The sequence below is a fragment of the Oncorhynchus kisutch genome, linkage group LG1 (genome assembly GCF_002021735.2).
Source record: "Oncorhynchus kisutch isolate 150728-3 linkage group LG1, Okis_V2, whole genome shotgun sequence".
In the NCBI taxonomy this organism is placed as follows: Eukaryota; Metazoa; Chordata; class Actinopteri; order Salmoniformes; family Salmonidae; genus Oncorhynchus; species Oncorhynchus kisutch.
The window spans coordinates 14,171,553-14,192,750 of record NC_034174.2 but is presented as its reverse complement, the minus strand read 5'-3'; the positions used below and the strand labels follow the sequence as shown (position 1 = coordinate 14,192,750).

The 21,198-nt window shown below is 45.9% G+C and overlaps 1 protein-coding gene across 2 annotated transcripts in view; it reads left to right on the top strand.

Moving 5' to 3' along the window:
• LOC109865255 (chemokine-like protein TAFA-2) overlaps nt 1-21,198 on the top strand; it is a 161,197-nt gene that overhangs the window by 115,670 nt on the left and 24,329 nt on the right. The window lies entirely within an intron of this gene.

The window sequence follows — 21,198 nt, the reverse complement described above, 5'->3', positions numbered from 1 at the left end:
AGAAAATGGTCAAACGCTTCGTTAAACCCAAGCCACTCAAAATCGGAAAAGTCAGTCTGCTTCCACCTTGAAAATAAATGGCACATCACGTCATTGTGAACGACCACTCCACTTTGTGGGGACTATGTCCACTAACCACGAATCTAAACGACCATACCTGGAAACAGTCCTGGAGGACTGCTTAACTTGTCATGCGCTAATTGATTCGGGTGCGACAATATCACTCATCTCTCAAACATTATTTGATGATCTTAAAAGGGCTTTGAAGCCAACGTTTAGTTGGTTAAAAGTGGAACGATGCGACACTACACTTCGAGAGGTCACTCAGACTACCTCGTCTCTCACATTGAGAGTCCTGCTGAAACTACACTTCAAGGACGTATCGCTCATTCACCCTGTGTATGTTACCAGCCTCGAAACTGTAATCCTGCTACTTGGAGCAGACTTGATGGATCGGTTACTCCCATTGATGGATTGGAAAACCAACCAGGTATGGTCACAGGCCACAGTGCCTTTTCCACTGACCACACTGCCGGTCCCTAACACTAGCTGCAACTCAGTCATTCACGAGGGGTATCTGTCGAAAGCACCCCTTGGGAAAAATATGTTTAGAAACCTCTTGGGGCAGAATCCGATCCAAGGAGATATTACGACATCTCGACACATTCCCTCAGCCAACCTGATTGACCATTCTTTTCATGATTTCGAGCCAGCTGTCTCAGTGAATAAGCAACTTCCCACCTCCTTGCAGTCGTGCAATACTGTAGTTGAGATGAACTCCTCTTGCCCTTCGGACACTTCCGCAAGCACTGCGGCCGTCTCAGCAAGAAAAACATTGATGCTCAGAGTATACTCTGCTTCCGATGATACACCTTCCACTTTGTTGGGGACTGTCACCCCTTACAATGACACAAATGGCGTCAGTCCAGCAACTAACCCGATGACTCCCACTGCTGAAACACTTTGCGATATCACAGACCGATATCCTCATCTCAGTTCTCAGGTACTGAAGAGGTTGCCACACGCGGACGCGGTGGTGACTGACATGCCTCGACAGCCACTGAGCGTTTTGAAGCACAAACACCAGGTGATTTGGTTGAAAGGTTACAGCCATTCTCATAACAACTCGGCCGCTGACAACTCGTACATAGGGTCCGACCTTTTCGTTTGCCCCTCGGACACCAACACCACCCGCTGGTGGGGGAGTCCGGAGACACAAAGGGGGGGAATAGTAGCCCAGACCCATGATGAGCCTCATCGAGGCCGTTGGGAGGGGTCGAGACTACGGACAACACCGTACGAGGCCGCCAGAGCATAAATCAAATCTAGTTGTAAACTCCCCTATGAAAACAGTGAGCAGACAGGCCCCTAGACGGGTATTGTATTAGAACACATCTAAGATAGTACTGAGGTGTACCACACTGGTCGTAAAGGAAGTCCAGTGGACTTGTCCACCTCCAAAACAAATGGCAACAATAATCATTCCTTGCCATGTGTAGGTTCAAATACAATGCAACTAGTAAAATGCTCCAATCATGTGTTCCGGTAGTATAATATTTCAGAATAAATCGGTAGAATAACTGGTCCCTTTGAGCACCAGTACCAATACCAGCGACAGTCAGTCTAGCTGCAAAGTACTGCAGAGTACTTCCGTTGTGAGGTTAGCTCCTCCGTGGATAACATAGCTATGAAATAGACTTCATACCTATCACCACTACAATAGTGGAAGACACAGTGACTTGTAGTAAAAACTACTACAGATTCCCTGGACACCAATTCTGACTGACCTCCACCTGAAAATGACCTGACTACGTCAGACTCATTCTGAACAAGTTGTAATCTGCCAGGATACTTGGTTTTCTTCCTTCTTTGACATGCGCGCTTGTGTAAGCATAAGTGCACATGCACAACGGTACATCCAATTAGTATTTATGCTAGGATCACTTAAGGGTCCAAGCAAAATACCAGCCTTAGTAAAGTTGAACATTTACTTCTAGGCCTTTGACTCTACAGCACTCACCAGTTTTCTTCCCAGAAGTTCATAGGTCATCCCTGTAGACTGCCCAAAACTAGTGCCTTACAGCTGTAGACTTATCATATAGTTATCAACTTAGGATAGTGCCTAAGCAACACACCAAGTAGGAAAACCCTAGATATGGCATTAGAGACAATGCCATGATAGTCATTTTGCCAGAACATTGTACATATGTAGAATACAGTCCAATTAGATGATTTTTGTGTGGGAACCATATTTTGTATATCTTTTGTTTATGCTTTCATTCCTTTTCGGTTCAGTTCCTTTGAAGTGATAGCGCCACAAACAAAGTCCCCATACAACCATCACTTAGTGACACAACGCCGCTCATTGGGGAATGAATGTAATTATATATATTTCATGAGTGTGTGTGCGTGCGTGCGTTGTTAACATCTGCCTAAGTTACTGCCCAGATCTTTCCAGTCTGGACAACGACCAGACTACGGGTCCGGAACGGCGACCCCAAATCCAGACACCCACGGCCCATCCTTGTGGCGGCCTACCAAGGTAAACCACCAGAGGGGAGTGGGGGGGACCGCAACGGCGATCACCAACCAGGACATCCCCTGGCCCTCCCTGGGGTACTTTGCAGCTTCCAGGGAACCTACCAAGGTACATCACTAGAAGGGACCGCAACGGCGATCACCAACCGGACATCAACTGCCATCCTTGTGGTGGACTGCTCCGCTTTCAGAGAAGCCTACCAAGTTCAACCACCCGAGGGGACTGCAACGATGATCTACAAACAGGACATCACGTAACGATGATCTACAAACAGGACATCACGTGTTCATGATTTTATGTTGATTTGTAACTTGTAGGACAAACAAGATCCAAACCACTAGGGGGGGTATGGGGGAGGTTGGCATCTTTGGGTATAGCAAGCCCCATCCCCCTCTCCCTGCCTCCCCCTTGCCTCCTTCAACTATGTTGCTGTGGTCAGAGAGACGTCGTAAATTCCTGAGGATCTCCTCATGGACACAGTATAGAGAGAGTACATTTTCGTAGAGAACAAAACAATTCCTTCCACCTCACAGAACTTGAGGTACGAACAAATTTCATGTTCCGGAGAAAGTATAAAAGGTCGGTGAAGAATCCAGCTACGAACTGGTCCGTTTGTTACAACTTGGGGAAGCTCATGGGAGACAGTGTGGCCACATTACCATAACGCTGTTGATATAATAGCCTCAGGTATGAGGTTTACATCTAATTGTTGTATAAGATGAATGAGTGAGTATGATACTGTTTGTAAAATGGTGTAATATGATTTTGGACTGTTTAATGAAGGAAAACTCAAAAAGTGGATTGGAGTGAACTAAATCAGAGGACCGCCCCTGAGCCCAGTTAGGGTCAGACATCCTGGGACAGCCCTTTTCTGCCATTCCGAATAAAACCCAACTTTGAGAAATTATCACCAGACCATGCTTTTCTCCATTAGGTGGAGACAAAGGTCGTAGACCATTGCTGAATCTTAAACTCTTAGACTAGTTAATGTGACGACTGTTGCTCATCGAATGATTACAAGTTTCTAATTACGTGATTAACTGAATCAAGCAATTATTAACTCATTAACCTGGGGCACCATGGGAAAAGTAGTTTTTATTGAGTTTCTATTTCCCAAATTAACTCAAAGAATATCAGAGTATCGATTTTACAACAGCCGCTGATTAACCAGTTTCCTCTATCAGTCTCATAATCTGAACGTCGTATATCCCTTGAATCTGCACGGATCCAGGTCCCACTAATGAATTCGTACCACACCAATCTTAATTGAATATTTATTTACTAAAAAGCTAAAATGATGATAAAAGATACACATAGACAAAACACATTATAGGCTATTGATTAGAACTTAGTATAACGGGCCAACACACTATGGCACATGTTACCCACAATGGGAATTTCAAAAGAGAGAAGAAAAAAAGAAGTACACAAGAGAAATATACATTTGGTGAAATTTGTCAGCTATGCCATTCTAACCCTAGCCTTGCCTCAAACTGCCGCTCTTATGGGTCAGAATATAATGATGTAATTACGTGGGGGGTGATCTCTGCGTGGACCGTTCTGTTGTTCGATGTTGCATTTCTCCTGCGCACCTCATTGCTCTTCCTCCAGGTGTCTGTGTCCCTTTTGGCTTAGGAGTCTGTTCCCCCCTTTTCTCTGGAAGGGGTCTTCTGAGGACAGACAGCTCTGTAGCTCAGAGCTCACAGCATAGGAATGAAACCCTTTAGATACCACGATTCGATGGGAGATGGAAGCTAGGAGGTTCGACTTGAATTCACTTGCTTAGACACAGCTACTCATCCGTAGCTTGGGTAGAAAAGGATTTCTTTGTCCTGAAACTTGCATTGCGTTCTGGGTTGGTTGACTTTTTCAGACCCTGCTGCGGCTGGGGTCACATAGTTCTGTTTTCAATTCTATACTCACAGGTTTTATACCTTAGGGTCAGAAGTGGGCGTAACCGCCTTTAGGGAAATTCTCTGGGCGTACCAAGTTAATGAGGCAAGGGTTAGGTTTTTCTCAAATCCCATTTTACAACTAATTTCATCTTCCCCAAAACATTCTCTTTGATTTGGATATTTTACATACTATGTACAATGTATAAACATCAGACATATACTAGGAAAACCCTTCACATTACAATGTTTTCGTTATAACTTCATCTATTAACCTTTAATAACAGAACAAAAATGACATACATTTTCATAGTCCATCTATCGTCATGACCACCATTGTGGCTGACGGAAACCATTGTTCCAAAGTCCCTTTATTTCATGTTTAATGTTCTGAGGCTGGTTCTCTATAGTAACGGGACAAAGGAATTTGTCTGTGGTCTGAGATTTACCAGGGCCGTGAGGGGCCATAAAACCCCCCGCATCATCAGAACCCTAGATCTATCCTCCTATGTTGGGGTTGAGAGATAATCTGTAGGCCTGTAATTTTCATCATAGGTACACTTCAACTATGACAGACAAAATGAGAAGAAAAAAATCCAGAAAATCACATTGTAGGATTTTTTATGAATTTATTTGCAAATTATGGTGGAAAATAAGTATTTGGTCAATATCAAAAGTTTCTCAATACTTTGTTATATACCCTTTGTTGGCAATGACAGAGGTCAAACGTTTTCTGTAAGTCTTCACAAGGTTTTCACACACTGTTGCTGGTATTTTGGCCCAGTCGTCCATGCAGATCTCCTCTATTTTTTAAATCTTTTTTACTTATTTCACCTTTATTTAACCAGGTAGGCTAGTTGAGAACAAGTTCTCATTTGCAACTGCGACCTGGCCAAGATAAAGCATAGCAGTGTGAACAGACAACACAGAGTTACACATGGAATAAATGTAACGGTTTTCTTGTGGTGAAGGAGAGTCGGACCAAAATGCAGCGTGTCGATTGCGATCCATGTTTAATGAACAAACGTAAAACACGAATCAATATTAAACACTACAAAAACAAAGAACGTAACGAAAACCAAAACAGCCTATACTAGTGTAAACTAACACAGCGACAGGAACAAGGACACTAAGGACAATCACCCACGACAAACTCAAAGAATATGGCTGCCTAAATATGGTTCCCAATCAGAGACAACGATAAACACCTGCCTCTGATTGAGAACCACTCCAGACATCCATAGACTTTGCTAGATACCCCACTAAGCTACAATCCCAATACCAACACCAAAACCCCAAGACAAAACACTCCACAATACAAAAACCCCATGCCACACCCTGGCCTGACCCAATACATGAAGATAAACACAAAATACTTCGACCAGGGCGTGACAGTAAACAAAGTCAATAACACAGTAGATAAAAAAGGGGAGTCTATATACATTGTGTGCAAAAGGCATGAGGAGGTAAGCAAATAATGACAATTTTGCAGATTAACACTGGAGTGATAAATGATCAGATGGTCATGTACAGGTAGAGATATTGGTGTGCAAAAGAGCAGAAAAGTAAATAAATAAAAACAGTATGGGGATGAGGTAAGTAAAAATGGGTGGGCTATTTACCGATAGACTATGTACAGCTGCAGCGATCGGTTAGCTGCTCAGATAGCAGATGTTTAAAGTTGGTGAGGGAGATAAAAGTCTCCAACTTCAGCGATTTTTGCAATTCGTTCCAGTCACAGGCAGCAGAGAACTGGAACGAAAGGCAGCCAAATGAGGTGTTGGCTTTAGTGATGATCAGTGAGATACACCTGCTGGAGCGCGTGCTACGGATGGGTGTTGCCATCGTGACCAGTGAACTGAGATAAGGCAGAGCTTTACCTAGCATGGACTTGTAGATGACCTGGAGCCAGTGGGTCTGGCGACGAATATGTAGCGAGGGCCAGCCGACTAGAGCATACAAGTCGCAGTGGTGGGTGGTATAAGGTGCTTTAGTGACAAAACGGATGGCACTGTGATAAACTGCATCCAGTTTGCTGAGTAGAGTGTTGGAAGCAATTTTGTAGATGACATCGCCGAAGTCGAGGATCGGTAGGATAGTCAGTTTTACTAGGGTAAGTTTGGCGGCGTGAGTGAAGGAGGCTTTGTTGCGGAATAGAAAACCGACTCTTGATTTGATTTTCGATTGGAGATGTTTGATATGAGTCTGGAAGGAGAGTTTACAGTCTAGCCAGACACCTAGGTACTTATAGATGTCCACATATTCAAGGTCGGAACCATCCAGGGTGGTGATGCTGGTCAGGCGTGCGGGTGCAGGCAGCGAACGGTTGAAAAGCATGCATTTGGTTTTACTAGCGTTTAAGAGCAGTTGGAGGCCACGGAAGGAGTGTTGTATGGCATTGAAGCTCGTTTGGAGGTTAGATAGCACAGTGTCCAAGGACGGGCCGGAAGTATATAGAATGGTGTCGTCTGCGTAGAGGTGGATCAGGGAATCGCCTGCAGCAAGAGCAACATCATTGATATATACAGAGAAAAGAGTCAGCCCTAGGATTGAACCCTGGACCGGACAGCATGCCCTCCGATTTGACACACTGAACTCTGTCTGCAAAGTAGTTGGTGAACCAGGCAAGGCAGTCATCCGAAAAACCGAGGCTACTGAGTCTGCCGATAAGAATATGGTGATTGACAGAGTCGAAAGCCTTGGCAAGGTCGATGAAGACGACTGCACAGTACTGTCTTTTATCGATGGCGGTTATGATATCGTTTAGTACCTTGAGCGTGGCTGAGGTGCACCCGTGACCGGCTCGGAAACCAGATTGCACAGCGGAGAAGGTACGGTGGGATTCGAGATGGTCAGTGACCTGTTTGTTGACTTGGCTTTCGAAGACCTTAGATAGGCAGGGCAGGATGGATATAGGTCTGTAACAGTTTGGGTCCAGGGTGTCTCCCCCTTTGAAGAGGGGGATGACTGCTGCAGCTTTCCAATCCTTGGGGATCTCAGATGATATGAAAGAGAGGTTGAACAGGCTGGTAATAGGGGTTGCGACAATGGCGGCGGATAGTTTCAGAAATAGAGGGTCCAGATTGTCAAGCCCAGCTGATTTGTACGGGTCCAGGTTTTGCAGCTCTTTCAGAACATCTGCTATCTGGATTTGGGTAAAGGAGAACCTGGAGAGGCTTGGGCGAGTAGCTGCGGGGGGGGCGGAGCTGTTGGCCGAGGTTGGAGTAGCCAGGCGGAAGGCATGGCCAGCCGTTGAGAAATGCTTGTTGAAGTTTTCGATAATCATGGATTTATCGGTGGTGACCGTGTTACCTAGCCTCAGTGCAGTGGGCAGCTGGGAGGAGGTGCTCTTGTTCTCCATGGACTTCACAGTGTCCCAGAAGTTTTTGGAGTTAGAGCTACAGGATGCAAACTTCTGCCTGAAGAAGCTGGCCTTAGCTTTCCTGACTGACTGCGTGTATTGGTTCCTGACTTCCCTGAACAGTTGCATATCGCGGGGACTATTCGATGCTATTGCAGACCGCCACAGGATGTTTTTGTGCTGGTCGAGGGCAGTCAGGTCTGGAGTGAACCAAGGGCTATATCTGTTCTTAGTTCTGCATTTTTTGAACGGAGCATGCTTATCTAAAATGGTGAGGAAGTTACTTTTAAAGAATGCCCAGGCATCCTCAACTGACGGGATGAGGTCAATGTCCTTCCAGGATACCCGGGCCAGGTCGATTAGAAAGGTCTGCTCACAGAAGTGTTTTAGGGAGCGTTTGACAGTGATGAGGGGTGGTCGTTTGACTGCGGCTCCGTAGCGGATATAGGCAATGAGGCAGTGATCGCTGAGATCCTGGTTGAAGACAGCGGAGGTGTATTTGGAGGGCCAGTTGGTCAGGATGACGTCTATGAGGGTGCCCTTGTTTACAGATTTAGGGTTGTACCTGGTGGGTTCCTTGATGATTTGTGTGAGATTGAGGGCATCTAGCTTAGATTGTAGGACTGCCGGGGTGTTAAGCATATCCCAGTTTAGGTCACCTAACAGAACAAACTCTGAAGCTAGATGGGGGGCGATCAATTCACAAATGGTGTCCAGGGCACAGCTGGGAGCTGAGGGGGGTCGGTAGCAGGCGACAACAGTGAGAGACTTATTTCTGGAGAGAGTAATTTTCTAAATTAGTAGTTCGAACTGTTTGGGTATGGACCTGGAAGGTATGACATTACTTTGCAGGCTATCTCTGCAGTAGACTGCAACTCCTCCCCCTTTGGCAGTTCTATCTTGACGGAAAATGTTATAGTTGGGTATGGAAATCTCAGAATTTTTGGTGGCCTTCCTGAGCCAGGATTCAGACACGGCAAGGACATCAGGGTAGGCAGAGTGTGCTAAAGCAGTGAGTAAAACAAACTTAGGGAGGAGGCTTCTGATGTTGACATGCATGAAACCAAGACTTTTTCGATCACAGAAGTCAACAAATGAGGGTGCCTGGGGACATGCAGGGCCTGGGTTTACCTCCACATCACCCGCGGAACAAAGGAGGAGTAGTATGAGGGTGCGCCTAAAGGCTATCAAAACTGGTCGCCTAGAGCGTTGGGGACAGAGAATAAAAGGAGCAGATTTCTGGGCATGGTAGAATATCTTCAGGGCATAATGCGCAGACAGGGGTATGGTGGGGTGCGGGTACAGCGGAGGTAAGCCCAGGCACTGGGTGATGATGAGAGAGGTTGTATCTCTGGACATGCTGGTTGTAATGGGTGAGGTCACCGCATGTGTGGGAGGTGGGACAAAGGAGTTATCAGGGGTATGAAGAGTGGAACTAGGGGCTCCATTGTAAACTAAAACAATGATAACTAACCTGAACAACAGTATACAAGGCATATTGACATTTGAGAGAGACATACAGCGAGGCATACAGTAATCACAGGTGTTGAATTGGGAGAGCTAGCTAAAACAGTAGCTAAAACAGTAGGTGAGACAACAACAGCTAATCAGCTAGCACAACAACAGCAGGTAAAATGGCGTTGACTAGGCAGGGAGGGTGGGATTAACTACACACAGAGCCTGAGTGCAGCTGGGGCCGACAGATAAAACATAAACAAGCAGAATGGAGTACCGTGATTAATGGACAGTCCAGCATGCATCAGCTATGTAGCCAAGTGATCAGTGTCCAGGGGGCAGCGGTGGATGGGGCAGGGAGGCTGGACTGGCGAGTGTTATCCAGGTTTTAAAAAACTGTCTGGCTGTGCAGAAGGTAAAAGGTAAAAGCCGCTAGCAGTGGCTAACAATGACTAAATAGCTTGTAGCTAGTTAACTGGTTAGCTTCTGGAGGTTCTTGAGTGTGTTCTAAAAATTTAGAATAATAGCAATTCCGTATCACATTGGGTGAGGCAGGTTACCGGAGGGTATAAACAAATAAAAAATCGAAAAGAGATAGAAAGTAAATATGGGTCCAGTGAGTGTTTGGGACGCGGCGATTCAGACGGTTAGCAGGCCTGTGCTAACAAGCTAACAGTTAGTAGGCCGGGGCTAAACAAGGTAGCAGTTAGCGGACCAGGGATAAACAAGGTAGCAGTTAGCGGACCGGGGCTAAACAAGCTAGCAGTTAGCAGGCCGAATTAGCAAGCAAGGAGATAGCAAGGGCTAGAAAGTTAGCCTTTGGGGGGCGTCAAGATGGGGTGAGTGTGTTTATTCCTCTTCATGCGGTGACATCGATAGACCGGTCGTGGGTCCGGATATTGTAGCCCAGGAGTATGCTTCGGTGGTAGCACTCTAGAGCAGTGATGTTTTGGGGCTGTTGCTGGGCAACACGGACTTTCAACTCCCTCCAAAGATTTTCTATGGGGTTGAGATCTGGAGACTGGCTAGGCCACTCCAGAACCTTGAAATGCTTCTTATGAAGCCACTCCTCCGTTGCCAGGGCGGTGTGTTTGGGATCATTGTCATGCTGAAAGACCCAGCCATGTTTCATCTTCAATGCCCTTGCTGATGGAAGGAGGTTTTCACTCAAAATCTTACGATACATGGCCCCCTTCATTCTTTCCTTTACACGGATCAGTCGTCCTGGTCCCTTTGCAGAAAAACAGCCCCAAAGCATGATGTTTCTACCCCCATGCTTCACAGTAGGTATGGTGTTCTCTGGATGCAACTCAGCATTCTTTGTCCTCCAAAAACGACGAGGTCAGTTTTACCAAAAAGTTCTATTTTGGTTTCATCTGACCATATGACATTCTCCCAATCTTCTTCTGGATCATCCAAATGTTCTCTAGCAAACTTCAGACGGGCCTGGACATGTACTGGATTAAGCAGGGGGACACGTCTGGCACTGCAGGATTTGAGTCCCTGGCGGTGTAGTGTGTTACTGATGGTAGGCTTTGTTACTTTGGTCCCAGCTCTCTGCGACGACCCAGGTCATTCACTAGGTCCCCCCGTGTGGTTCTGGGATTTTTGCTCACCGTTCTTGTGATCATTTTGACCCCACGGGGTGAGATCTTGCGTGGAGCCCCAGATCGAGGGAGATTATCAGTGGTCTTGTATGTCTTCCATTTCCTAATAATTGCTCCCACAGTTGATTTCCTCAAACCAAGCCTGGTGCAGGTCTACAATTTTGTTTCTGGTGTCCTTTGCCAGCTCTTTGGTCTTGGCCATAGTGGAGTTTGGAGTGTGACTGTTTGAGGTTGTGGACAGGTGTCATTTATACTGATAACAAGTTCAAACAGGTTCCATTAATACAGGTAACGAGTGGAGGACAGAGGAGCCTCTTAAAGAAGAAGTTTCAGGTCTGTGAGAGCCAGAAATCTGGCTTGTTTGTAGGTGACCAAATACTTATTTTCCACCATAATTTGCAAATAAATTCATTAAAAATCCTACAATGTGATTTTCTGGATGTTTTTTCTAATTTTGTCTGTCATATCATCTTTTTAAGTGGGAGAACTTGCACAATTGGTGGCTGACTAAATACTTTTTGCCCCACTGTATGTCCAAGGTCATGGCATTGTCTCTAATGTCATGTCTATGGTGATCCTACTTGCAGGTGAGTAGTTAAGGCACTTGGAAAAACTTGGCCCCAGAAGGCCAAAGCTTACATTGGGCACATTAATTACATTGGGCACAGGAGTTCAGGAGTTCAGGAGAGGAGGCTGGGACTGGGCCCCCTAAGGGCGTTTCAGGATCTATTGCTAACTTTCCAAACATCGGAATCGATCCGTCCCATGGGTGATCCTGGTGTAAGACCTAATTAGGTCTTCCATTGCACGTGTGCGCCTGTGTACATAGTAGGTGCACACGCCAAGGGAAATAAGACCAAGGATCATGGTAACAGTCAGGATACTGTCCGGCACCGTCCAAGAGCGGGTGACAGACCAATCTTTCGGTCTGTAGTCAGTCTGGTCAACTAAAAGTGCCTCATCCCGTACGCTAAGACCAACAGTTATGGGTCCCTCGTACTGGATTTGGTTTTGAATGGCTTGTGGTAACTCAAGGGAACGTTTAGCGAAAGCGTCCGTCATTTCAATCTCTGTCTATCCTGTCATCGGGAAGTTGGTATAGCGAGGTCGTCTATGTGAATAATCGCCCGCTCAGGTACCTTAGCAAACACAGTCTGGTTGGGGAGGTTCAATTGGGTGATGGAGTCATGGCGTTCGTAAGTCATAGTGGCGGACGTGAACGGTGTGTTGACCAACCATCGGTTCCCTACCACCTCCACTTGTGTGGTGGTGGCCCCATCCCTGGCTGTTAGTTTGGCTCTACAGCGTTCTTCGCTGGTGATAGCTTTAATACCACAAAGACGCTCAGTGTTATCTCTGACAAACTGTTTGCTAGGACAGAGGTAGTGGACATCTTTGGTTAGAGTACACATTAACAGGTTAGGGGTGAGATAGAAATCTGGGTTGTTTTCCTGGTAAGCTACAACTGGGGCGTGGCAATCTTTATGTGGGTACTGTCACGCCAAAATCCTACATTTCAATCTGTAGATATTCTCCAGTTCAACAACCGGCAGCGTCAGTAGAAATCCCACTTCATTACGACCAACATCAACGTGTATTGGGATGGCCGAACCCAGACTATAGGCCAAATGTGACTGTTATGGCCTTATCGTGGTTGAAGTAGCTGAGGTCAATATGTTGTGCACCATTGAGAGGGGCACTAGATATGAGGGGATTCTATTCATGGCCAAGTGGTCCATAGAAGAGCTAACTTCACAGACAAAATCCTCCAGTAACAATCGAACCAATTGGACATGGCCATAGTCATGGTTCATGACCTCTGCTAGCTTTCCTACAAACAGGAGAGTTTTGTTCAGGAGAGTAGCGTGTGTGTTGACCACCAGAATAGTGTCCTGGAGAGACTTTCCCACATGCTGCAACCTGAGGGCCTGTGCCTTCATCTGCTGCTGGATAAGTGGCATCTCTTCAGTAATCTCCCTAACATTCCTCTTGACTGTGGCTAGACTGACTGCGTTGACGGCAGTGGTACCTAGGGAAAATAGTGACCCTACGGCTGCCCCTATCGATAGTAGCGCCCCGACGAATCGTTTCTCTCGCCTGGGCTCTGCTAGTTCTGCTAGTTCTGACTGGATTAGTTGGGCCAACATATGGGCAGTGTCTAGCTGGGCGTGGTTAATTGCCTGGCTGGTCCAGTCAGCCCCGGCCCAACTCAAATGCGCCGCAGGTGGAATGCGTTGATGGTACACATTCTCTGCATCTAGGCGGACATACACCTCTGCAGTTAATTATGAGGTCGTCGCGGAGAATGATTCCCACCTCTGCTGGGTTGGTTTTGACCTGTGGCGGGCCGGGCTCAGTGCGCGCCAACCAAGGTTGCCAGGTGCATGGTGTTTCCTCCGACACATTAGTGCGGCTGGTTTCCGGCTTGGATGCGCACTGTGTTAAGAAGCAATGCGGCTTGGTTGGGTTGTGTATCTGAAGGACGCATGACCTTCAACCTTCGTCTCTCCCGAGCCCGTACGTGAGTTGTAGCGACGAGGCAAGATAGTAGCTACTAAAAACAATTGGATACCACGAAATTGGGGAGAAAAGGGGTCAAATTAAATGTAAAAAAAGAAGAAGAAAATTGGACTTGGTTTCCAACAATTTTACGCCTAGTCATGATGACTTATCCTTGTCATCCTTCTCAGATATCTTGCGATGCAGTACATCTCTTATCAGATCTTCTAGATCATTTTGGTTAGTGTTTAGATCATTGTTGAACACTTTGTTACGCTTGTTACCCTTAGGTCCTGACCCTTTGTGAGAGTTAGGCACAGGGGCATTTCGGCTAGGTTGATCTCTACGGGATCTGTTAGATTGGGGACGTTCCTCGTAGCTATTATTATGTCGGTGGTTGGCGGGGTGGTGGTTACGTGGTAGCCACCCCCTTTGATCTTCATCTTTTACCCCACATGTCCCCGATGCAGCACCTTCTGATCCGAGTGATGGTTCCCGCCTAAGCTCGAAAGTTGAGGTGTCCGGGCCCTTAGGACAGCTTGCTTTTGATGCTTCAAAAGCTGTGCTTGCAAGTTCTCGGAGGGTCGAGATTGGCAACCCAACGTGGGCAGTAGGGTCCAAGTAGTTAATGAAGTTGGGAGACATGTTTGACAGGAACAGTTGTTTAAATGGTAATAGATCTTCCATTCCGGTTTCAGTGAGCATACCAAATTAAGCTGAACGAAGCCGGTGATAGTAGGCTTGTGGATGTTCATTTCGAGCTTGTCTGATATTGTTAGCCAACGAGCTATCGTGTTTGCGAGTCGCAGAACCACGGAATTCTATTTTCAAAACCGTGGCAAGTTTAGCATAGTCACAAGTTTAGCCTTGTCACGTGTCTGTGGGACGTTCGCTTCAAAATGTAGAGCCTGTCTGCATTCATAGCATTTGGGTAGCCATCCAAGGCGTCATCTATGTCTACTAAGAATGTCGTATGTCGTTTGGCTTTCCCGGGAACGGGGTCAAAAAGGTGGAAGTTTTTGACGATTTTGTCAAGGCGATCCCTGCCAAGTGCGCGGAGAGCATCTGCACTCTCCTGTGGGGAATTGTGAGAACGACAACGAAACTAATGAATGTCACTCTGAACTATCTGCTATAACCACGACAGAGGGAGAGAGACGGACAATTCTACAAAAGAACCAAACTTTTCACCAGCGATCAAGACGACACACTGAGCGTAAATATATATATTCATTGCAATTGTTCCCGAATGAGTGAGTGTTCATGTGTAAAGGATTAGCATTTCAATTGTTATAATTATCACTCTGTAGTGACTTCTTAGTCGACCCCCACTTCCCCTTTTGTCTAACAAGCCGCCATGCCGGTTTAGCCCACTAGGGCACATTCTCCTATCATTTCATGTAACCACATTTACCTTGTTTGTTTGTTTGTTTATGCATTTCTGTGAATTACTTAGTTAGTAATAAATAAATGATTTAAGACAATTGATGTATGGATGACTCATAGTGAAGACTAGGTTCGTGCAGATAACCAACCATTTACGACGTTTGGAATGAGACTAACGTGAGGTAAAGTAAATAATTAATTAATTCGAAGACTCATTGATCAGATAAAATATCTGAAAAGTTATTTTAGGAAATGATAACTTTGTAATCTGAATATTTTTCCTTGGTGCCCCGACTTCCTAGTAATTACGGTTACATGATTAATCAGTCTAATCGCGTAATACTTAATTACAGAGAATCTTTGATAAAAACTATAAGTCTTCAGTTAATGATAGTAAACACACGACACAGTTGTAAATGATAACTTATTCTCAACTAGCCTACCTGGTTAAATAAAGGTGAGAAAAAAAAACGAAAAACTGTACTATCATTCATGGAGGACCTCACTTCTGTACTGTCAGTCATGGAGGATCTCTCTCTACTCTACTGTCAGTCATGGAGGATCTCTCTCTTCTCTACTGTCAGTCATAGAGGATCTCTCTCTACTCTACTGTCAGTCATGGAGGATCTCTCTCTACTCTACTGTCAGTCATGGAGGATCTCTCTCTACTCTACTGTCAGTCATGGAGGATCTCTCTCTACTTTACTGTCAGTCATGGAGGATCTCTCTCTACTCTACTGTCAGTCGTGGAGGATCTCTCTCTACTATACTGTCAGTCATGGAGGATCTCTCTCTTCTCTACTGTCAGTCATGGAGGATCTCTCTCTACTCTATTGTCAGCCATGGAGGATCTCACTACTCTACTGTCAGTCGTGTAGGATCTCTCTTCTCTACTGTCAGTCATGGAGGATCTCACTACTCTACTGTCAGTCATGGAGGATCTCTCTCTACTCTATTGTCAGTCATAGAGGATCTCTCTCTACTCTACTGTCAGTCATGGAGGATCTCTCTCTACTCTACTGTCAGTCATGGAGGATCTCTCTCTACTCTACTGTCAGTCATGGAGGATCTCTCTTCTCTACTGTCAGTCATGGAGGACCTCTCTCTACTCTATTGTCAGTCATGGAGGACCTCTCTACTCTATTGTCAGTCATAGAGGATCTCTCTCTACTCTACTGTCAGTCATGGAGGATCTCTCTCTACTCTACTGTCAGTCATGGAGGATCTCTCTCTACTCTACTGTCAGTCATGGAGGATCTCTCTCTACTTTACTGTCAGTCATGGAGGATCTCTCTCTACTCTACTGTCAGTCGTGGAGGATCTCTCTCTACTATACTGTCAGTCATGGAGGATCTCTCTCTTCTCTACTGTCAGTCATGGAGGATCTCTCTCTACTCTATTGTCAGCCATGGAGGATCTCACTACTCTACTGTCAGTCGTGTAGGATCTCTCTTCTCTACTGTCAGTCATGGAGGATCTCACTACTCTACTGTCAGTCATGGAGGATCTCTCTCTACTCTATTGTCAGTCATGGAGGATCTCACTACTCTACTGTCAGTCGTGTAGGATCTCTCTTCTCTACTGTCAGTCATGGAGGATCTCACTACTCTACTGTCAGTCATGGAGGATCTCTCTCTACTCTATTGTCAGTCATGGAGGACCTCTCTACTCTATTGTCAGTCGTGGAGGATCTCTATTGTCAGTCATGGAGGACCTCACTTCTCTACTGTCAGTTGTGGAGGATCTCTCTCTCTCTCCTGTCAGTCATGGAGGATCTCCCTCTACTCTACTGTCAGTCAAGGAGGATCTCACTTCTTTACTGTCAGTCATGGAGGATCTCACTACTCTGTCAGTCATGGAGTATCTCTCACTACTGTACTGTCAGTCATAGAGGATCTCACTATTGTACTGTCAGTCATGGAGGATCTCTCTCTTCTCTACTGTCAGTCATGGAGGATCTCTCTCTACTCTACTGTCAGTCATGGAGGATCTCTATTGTCAGTCATGGAGGAACTCACTTCTCTACTGTCAGTCATGGAGGATCTCCCTCTACTCTACTGTCATTCATGGAGGATCTCCCTCTACTTTACTGTCAGTCATGGAGGATCTCCCTCTACTCTACTGTCAGTCATGGAGGATCTCTCTCTACTCTACTGTCAGTCATGGAGGATCTCTCTCTACTCTATTGTCAGTCGTGGAGGATCTCTATTGTCAGTCATGGAGGAACTCACTTCTCTACTGTCAGTCATGGAGGATCTCCCTCTACTCTACTGTCATTCATGGAGGATCTCCCTCTACTTTACTGTCAGTCATGGAGGATCTCCCTCTACTCTACTGTCAGTCATGGAGGATCTCTCTCTACTCTACTGTCAGTCATGGAGGATCTCTCTCTTCTCTACTGTCAGTCATGAAGGATCTCACTACTCTACTGTCAGTCATGGAGGATCTTTCTACTCTACTGTCAGTCATGGAGGATCTCTCTCTACTCTACTGTCAGTCATGGAGGATCTCTCTCTTCTCTACTGTCAGTCATGGAGGATCTCTCTCTACTCTACTGTCAGTCATGGAGGATCTCTCTCTACTCTACTGTCAGTCATGGAGGATCTCTCTCTTCTCTACTGTCAGTCATGGAGGATCTCTCTCTACTCTATTGTCAGTCATGGAGGATCTCACTACTCTACTGTCAGTCGTGTAGGATCTCTCTTCTCTACTGTCAGTCATGGAGGATCTCACTACTCTACTGTCAGTCATGGAGGATCTCTCTCTACTCTATTGTCAGTCATGGAGGACCTCTCTACTCTATTGTCAGTCGTGGAGGATCTCTATTGTCAGTCATGGAGGACCTCACTTCTCTACTGTCAGTTGTGGAGGATCTCTCTCTCTCTCCTGTCAGTCATGGAGGATCTCCCTCTACTCTACTGTCAGTCAAGGAGGATCTCACTTCTTTACTGTCAGTCATGGAGGATCTCACTACTCTGTCAGTCATGGAGTATCTCTCACTACTGTACTGTCAGTCATAGAGGATCTCACTATTGTACTGTCAGTCATGGAGGATCTCTCTCTTCTCTACTGTCAGTCATGGAGGATCTCTCTCTACTCTACTGTCAGTCATGGAGGATCTCTATTGTCAGTCATGGAGGAACTCACTTCTCTACTGTCAGTCATGGAGGATCTCCCTCTACTCTACTGTCATTCATGGAGGATCTCCCTCTACTTTACTGTCAGTCATGGAGGATCTCCCTCTACTCTACTGTCAGTCATGGAGGATCTCTCTCTACTCTACTGTCAGTCATGGAGGATCTCTCTCTACTCTATTGTCAGTCGTGGAGGATCTCTATTGTCAGTCATGGAGGAACTCACTTCTCTACTGTCAGTCATGGAGGATCTCCCTCTACTCTACTGTCATTCATGGAGGATCTCCCTCTACTTTACTGTCAGTCATGGAGGATCTCCCTCTACTCTACTGTCAGTCATGGAGGATCTCTCTCTACTCTACTGTCAGTCATGGAGGATCTCTCTCTTCTCTACTGTCAGTCATGAAGGATCTCACTACTCTACTGTCAGTCATGGAGGATCTTTCTACTCTACTGTCAGTCATGGAGGATCTCTCTCTACTCTACTGTCAGTCATGGAGGATCTCTCTCTTCTCTACTGTCAGTCATGGAGGATCTCTCTCTACTCTACTGTCAGTCATGGAGGATCTCTCTCTACTCTACTGTCAGTCATGGAGGATCTCTCTCTTCTCTACTGTCAGTCATGGAGGATCTCTCTCTACTCTATTGTCAGTCATGGAGGATCTCACTACTCTACTGTCAGTCGTGTAGGATCTCTCTTCTCTACTGTCAGTCATGGAGGATCTCACTACTCTACTGTCAGTCGTGTAGGATCTCTCTTCTCTACTGTCAGTCATGGAGGATCTCACTACTCTACTGTCAGTCATGGAGGATCTCTCTCTACTCTACTGTCAGTCATAGAGGATCTCTCTCTACTCTACTGTCAGTCATGGAGGATCTCTCTCTACTCTATTGTCAGTCATGGAGGACCTCTCTACTCTATTGTCAGTCGTGGAGGATCTCTATTGTCAGTCATGGAGGACCTCACTTCTCTACTGTCAGTTGTGGAGGATCTCTCTCTACTCTACTGTCAGTCATGGAGGATCTCTCTCTACTCTACTGTCAGTCATGGAGGATCTCTCTCTTCTCTACTGTCAGTCATGGAGGATCTCTCTCTACTCTATTGTCAGTCATGGAGGATCTCACTACTCTACTGTCAGTCGTGTAGGATCTCTCTTTTCTACTGTCAGTCATGGAGGATCTCACTACTCTACTGTCAGTCATGGAGGATCTCTCTCTACTCTATTGTCAGTCATGGAGGACCTCTCTACTCTATTGTCAGTCGTGGAGGATCTCTATTGTCAGTCATGGAGGACCTCACTTCTCTACTGTCAGTTGTGGAGGATCTCTCTCTCTCCTGTCAGTCATGGAGGATCTCCCTCTACTCTACTGTCAGTCAAGGAGGATCTCACTTCTTTACTGTCAGTCATGGAGGATCTCACTACTCTGTCAGTCATGGAGTATCTCTCACTACTGTACTGTCAGTCATAGAGGATCTCACTATTGTACTGTCAGTCATGCAGGATCTCTCTCTACTCTACTGTCAGTCGTGGATGATCTCTCTCTACTCTACTGTTAGTCATGGAGGATCTCTCTCTTCTCTACTGTCAGTCATGGAGGATCTCTCTCTACTCTATTGTCAGTCATGGAGGATCTCACTACTCTACTGTCAGTCGTGTAGGATCTCTCTTCTCTACTGTCAGTCATGGAGGATCTCACTATTCTACTGTCAGTCATGGAGGATCTCTCTCTACTCTACTGTCAGTCATAGAGGATCTCTCTCTACTCTACTGTCAGTCATGGAGGATCTCTCTCTACTCTATTGTCAGTCATGGAGGACCTCTCTACTCTATTGTCAGTCGTGGAGGATCTCTATTGTCAGTCATGGAGGACCTCACTTCTCTACTGTCAGTTGTGGAGGATCTCTCTCTCTCTCCTGTCAGTCATGGAGGATCTCCCTCTACTCTACTGTCAGTCATGGAGGATCTCACTTCTTTACTGTCAGTCATGGAGGATCTCCATCTACTCTACTGTCATTCATGGAGGATCTCCCTCTACTCTGCTGTCAGTCATGGAGGATCTCCCTCTACTCTACTGTCAGTCATGGAGGATCTCTCTCTACTCTACTGTCAGTCATGGAGGATCTCTCTCTTCTCTACTGTCAGTCATGAAGGATCTCACTACTCTACTGTCAGTCATGGAGGATCTTTCTACTCTACTGTCAGTCATGGAGGATCTCTCTCTACTCTACTGTCAGTCATGGAGGATCTCTCTCTTCTCTACTGTCAGTCATGGAGGATCTCTCTCTACTCTACTGTCAGTCATGGAGGATGTCTCTCTACTCTACTGTCAGTCATGGAGGATCTCTCTCTTCTCTACTGTCAGTCATAGAGGATCTCTCTCTACTCTATTGTCAGTCATGGAGGATCTCACTACTCTACTGTCTGTCATGTAGGATCTCTCTTCTCTACTGTCAGTCATGGAGGATCTCACTACTCTACTGTCAGTCATGGAGGATCTCTCTCTACTCTACTGTCAGTCATAGAGGATCTCTCTCTACTCTACTGTCAGTCATGGAGGATCTCTCTCTACTCTACTGTCAGTAATGGAGGATCTCTCTTCTCTACTGTCAGTCATGGAGGATCTCTCTCTACTCTACTGTCAGTCATAGAGGATCTCTCTCTACTCTACTGTCAGTCATGGAGGATCTCTCTCTACTCTACTGTCAGTCATAGAGGATCTCTCTCTACTCTACTGTCAGTCATGGAGGATCTCTCTTCTCTACTGTCAGTCATGGAGGATCTCTCTCTACTCTATTGTCAGTCATGGAAGACCTCTCTACTCTATTGTCAGTCGTGGAGGATCTCTCTCTACTCTACTGTCAGTCATGGAGGATCTCTCTCTTCTCTACTGTCAGTCATGGAGGATCTCTCTCTACTCTACTGTCAGTCATGGAGGATCTCTCTCTACTCTACTGTCAGTCATGGAGGATCTCTCTCTTCTCTACTGTCAGTCATAGAGGATCTCTCTCTACTCTATTGTCAGTCATGGAGGATCTCACTACTCTACTGTCAGTCGTGTAGGATCTCTCTTCTCTACTGTCAGTCATGGAGGATCTCACTACTCTACTGTCAGTCATGGAGGATCTCTCTCTACTCTACTGTCAGTCATGGAGGATCTCTCTCTACTCCATTGTCAGTCATGGAGGACCTCTCTACTCTATTGTCAGTCGTGGAGGATCTCTATTGTCAGTCATGGAGGACCTCACTTCTCTACTGTCAGTTGTGGAGGATCTCTCTCTCTCCTGTCAGTCATGGAGGATCTCCCTCTACTCTACTGTCAGTCA